Source organism: Pinus tabuliformis, chromosome 8, assembly GCF_031772625.1.
Source record: "Pinus tabuliformis cultivar Carrire ecotype Pingquan chromosome 8, CPIR1, whole genome shotgun sequence".
Lineage (NCBI taxonomy): Eukaryota > Viridiplantae > Streptophyta > Pinopsida > Pinales > Pinaceae > Pinus > Pinus tabuliformis.
This window is the reverse complement of record NC_142294.1, coordinates 172,365,796-172,370,522: the sequence shown is the minus strand read 5'-3', so window position 1 is coordinate 172,370,522 and position 4,727 is coordinate 172,365,796. Positions and strand designations below refer to the sequence as shown.

Sequence of the window (4,727 nt, the reverse complement as noted above, 5' to 3'; positions counted from 1 at the left end):
CCCTTTGAAATGAATTGCCCCAGCCGATGCCATGTCTTATTGTTGACCGAGTTTGGGATACAAAATTCAATTCATTACGCCGTAAGGCGTTTCCCTTTGAAATGAATTGCCCCAGCCGATGCCGTGTCTTATTGTTGACCGTAGATTTGTGGTGTTAGACGATTGAAGGAAGTTTGGTCGTTGATCCTCACACTGTCCTTTTGTCTCCCAACCCAATGGCCTCTGTGTCTTCTGAGTTATTGTTCGGGCGGTGGCAGATTAAGCATTTCTTGCTGTTGAGCCTCGCACGGACACTGGAGGCCTTTCCTACGATGGTCATGATTTTCGCCGACTATGAACCCCATTGGCATTGCAATGGAGGGAAAACCCCAGAGGATTTCCTTTCCGTGAAGCCAAGGTTCGAATCCTGCAGCCCGACGGGATCTATATGCTCCATGGACCGGGCCTCATGGGACTGGGACGGAGGCCCCGGGGTTTCGACGGTCTGCGGATGGGATCTCGTCTGCGGCCAGAAATACAAAGTTGGGTTTCTGCAGTCTGCATTCTTTGTCGGGTGTTTTCTCGGTAATTGATATTTTCAGCCCCTGTGCGCTTTTATATCTGACGGCTGATCGCCATTAAGATTTTCTTTAAGTTTCTGATTTATTTTTTGATACAGGTGCAGGGATATCTGGGCATCTATCGGATTCTTCGCTGGGGCGTGAGGGTGTCCTGAAGTTGGTCTGCATCTGCAATGCCATTTTTGGTTTCTTGACGGCAATGTCGCCGAATTTCTGGGTTTATTTAATTCTCCGTCTATTGATGGGAATTAGCAATGGTGGCCTGGGGTTGTCGTCGTTCGTCTTGGCGACGGAAGCCATCGGACCTTCCAAGAGAGCACCGGTTGGCATGTCGACTTTCTACTTCTTTTCTCTCGGCATAGCAGTGCTGCCGGCTCTGTCCTACTTTTCCGGCAACTGGAGATATCTGTACGTCGCGGGTTCGATTCCCTCGGCCGTGTATTGCATCTTCGTTCTGCCATTCGTTTGGGAGTCCCCGCGGTGGTACCTGGTGAAGGGCAGGCTGAAAGAAGCCATGGGCATCATGAGATAATAATCATCATCCCTCCATGATTCACATTATAGAAATAATAATTGACATTATCCACATACACAACTCTTGTGATGCATCTTTCTCATATGCTCAGGTCATTTTTTGAAATAAGTGTACTCATCCAATGATGGAGACTCAACACGCATGAGGTACATTAGTCATTTATTCATAAGAATATTTTTCATTTAGTATATTGGGATGTAAAGATTGTGGGTTGAAGTTGGAAATGAATCATGATGCTTGGAAGTTATACTTGTTGCATTATTTCATTTTTGTGGTTATATCCTCCTTCTAGTGAAGTGTAACCATATAGGGACTTGTCCAACCTCATTAAGAACAATAAGCCTAAATAAATTAAAATAGAGTGGCTATATCATTTCATACTCAACACTTTCCATGCATCCCTTTTTTCCATTCTCCTGTCTTTTAACTTACTTAGTGTCATTAGTTTGCAAGTTTCTTACTTGTCTCATTAAACCGATCGAGTATGATGTGTAAGGGTGTCCCTCCATCATCAAAGTTGAAATTTTGCTCATATCCACCAAAATAAAACTTTACAAAAACAAAAATAAAAAAAATAACCACACAAAACATTAAAATAATATTTGTTAAATAAATTAAATCCCTCTAAACTCATGTTAGATTTATATTTAAAATAAATCTAAATTAATTCTATTGGAAAAAATGGTGTCCATTTTCCCTGCCATTCAACCTCGCACTTTATTTCATTTCATAAAAAATGAATACCACTCCATTCAAGTACAACCTTTGACATGTTACAAAAATTGAAAGATCCATATAACCAGCATCCATATGCTCTTAATCCGTGCTGCTATGAAGCCTTCACATGGGTCCCCTCGACCTAAAATTATTTAATGAGAAAGTTCAAATGGGAGGTGCATTTTCGAACGGGCTCGCCTTTTAACAACCTGCGGATCCTCACTTGATTGTCCGTGCTGCACTAATTTGTTTATCCTGTCGCACAAAAATTTTGTTTTCAATGACAAATTTTACAAGTAATAATAATTTTTTAAGATACAGTGAGCGCTTACAATGATTCAGTGCATGGTTTAACGACGTTTTAGGAGCTAGCCATGGGAGATTTCAGAAGACTATGCTGCTGCTGATGCCTAGAGAGGTTTGTCTATTTTGTTCACGTGTGAAGTCTCGAGGAGACTGCATTTGTAGTTGGGACACTGTTGCCTGCACCTTAAAGGCCTGCTTAGACCTTCATAAACAAAGTTACATTCAAATGAATCATGCCAACCGAGCCAACATACTAAATAAGTAGCTTCCACTAGGTATTTAGTCATATATTCTCTGTTTGATATGTGCTTATTTATTTTTTATTTTTCAACTTGAAAGGGTGTACCTAATGTCTGTGCATATCATTCTTACTTCCAGAACACCTAGAATAGGTTACATCATTTGCATTATCAAAAGTAGAATCACAACACACGCAAACAAATACATACGCCCACCAAGCACAAGAAAATAGTGTGATGGCTATCAACTTTACATACGCCCACCAAGCACAAGAAAATAGTGTGATGGCTATCAACTTTTTTAAATCAAACTTGTAATAATCTCAATAATAAATCTAATGTTCTTTAGAGAAGACCTGCTACTCTAGTTTTTGTTGGGTTTCGTACAGTTTATAGTGTATCATAAGGAAATACATTTCTTGAAGGGATTGCATCAGAAGGCTCAACGGACCTTTGAGCATTTTTGTAGGGGTTTATGTTATCCAATCATTAAAATTTTTGATAAAATTAGTCTGGACTATCCACATGCCTATTTTTTTCAATAAATTTGAAGAAGTGCATGTTTTTGCTTTAATAATATGTATACTCCTAAATTTTCTGAACTGTAGTTTTGTGGGCCAATTGTTTTCTGTATTGTACGGTATCCACATTTGAATTCAGATTCTATCTTGATAACTATCATTTCTTAGTATGTTTTTATGAATATATTGCATTGTAAGTGTTCTCTCTTCTTACATTGGACAAGAGAATACGGCTGTCTTTGACAATGTGAAGTTGTGGAAGATGCAAAACTTCCCTTGCTTTACATGAGCCAACTTGACCTTCAATAGAAATGTTGCTGAACACAATGAGAAGTTTCATGCTTCTTTAGAGAGCATCCCGAAAGGCTTGTGTAATTCCTGCTTTGTTTTGGTTGATGCCTTGCTGAGGAATCATTGAGACTCATCATGGTTTTGTAGTCCAATCAGAACCTATTCAATACTCACCTTCGTTGACTATATTAGTCGAACACAAACCCTGTCAAAACTCTCAAGCCAGTAGGGCTCCGGCACAATGTTAGTTCCTCAAGATGGTGATCAAAGTCTGTCTTCAACATTACAATTGTCTTCACGCATCCTTTTTCTAAATGAATCTATATTACATGCGCTTGAAGAACTAGCTTTGAAGTCTCTATTCTCAGGCAATGTTCAGGTCTAAGTTCATGTAGGCAATTCTATGTTGAAATTATACTTGCATACCAGAATCTTATATTGGCGGAAGACCGTTACTCAAATGTCTGCCAAAAAGAGAACCCATTTTGACACACCACCTATGCAGAGGAAGAAGCTTCACAAGTGTTTGGGCTCCTTTTCTCTATCATGGCTGGGGAAGTATCCAAGAGTAAATATCTCTACAGGCATGAAGTCCAATAAAAATAATGTATAAGACATATTTGACAACCAACAATTGCATCTAAAATGAAAAATATGTTCCCGGCCTTTCAGAAAATGTGGAGTCTAGCAGAATGTGAGGCCGTCATTATCATCGAAATTCCAACCAGATATGAATCTTTCAATCTTATGGTATTATGGGACAATAACATCACTGATATATGAACTATATATCAAGCTTTTAATCCTAAAATATAAGTGATGGATGCTTCATTACAAAGCCTAGAAGTCTTCTTTCAAATGTAACAATTGGATGATGCACAGAAGTTGATGCTAATAGAAGTCCGTATGGAGTGACCAACCCATAACATGGTGGTGGGCTATTGTACGAGAAGCCTTCTTTCAAATATAACAACTGAATGATGCACAGAAGTTGATGCTAAAAGAAGTCAGTATGGAGCGACCAACCCTTAACATGGCGGTGGGCTCTTGTACGAGACTTAGTCAACTCAAATTCACCTCCTACACAAACTTTGATATGCTTCAAGCAAGAAATGCAAGATAGGTTATACCTGAAGGGGAAAGCAGAGGAAATCATGAAGCAATGGATTCATGTAAGGCAAGTACCTAGTCAAAGGCATCAAACAATATTTTTGATGGCTTCAAGTCCATGGTGACGAATTGGAAGTTCCTCGACTCACTTCTCAGAGGACTCTCAACCAAAATATCCAAAGAAAAATGGACCTGCTTAGTATAAATGCTTTGGAGAATGCTTTACAAGTAGCTTTCGAGTTTGAGGCCAAAGCTTCAGAAGAAAATGTACTAAGCCTCCACCAACTAAAGTAAGGTTCTCGAAGCCTTATCTTTTAGAACCGTCTCTATTAGTAACTCAGAGTAGCCTTTAAATCAGGGAAATGATTACACAATAGATAAAATTGGCCAGCGCTTATAAAAAATTCCATCCAGCCAGATAGTCGATGCTCAATCCTACTTTATATTT

The 4,727-nt window shown here is 39.2% G+C and overlaps 1 pseudogene; it reads left to right on the top strand.

Annotated features, from left to right (window-relative positions):
- The first annotated feature begins 215 nt into the window (after window positions 1-215).
- LOC149234685 (organic cation/carnitine transporter 4 pseudogene) lies at window positions 216-1,092 on the top strand (annotated as a pseudogene).
- Window positions 1,093-4,727: the final 3,635 nt, after the last annotated feature.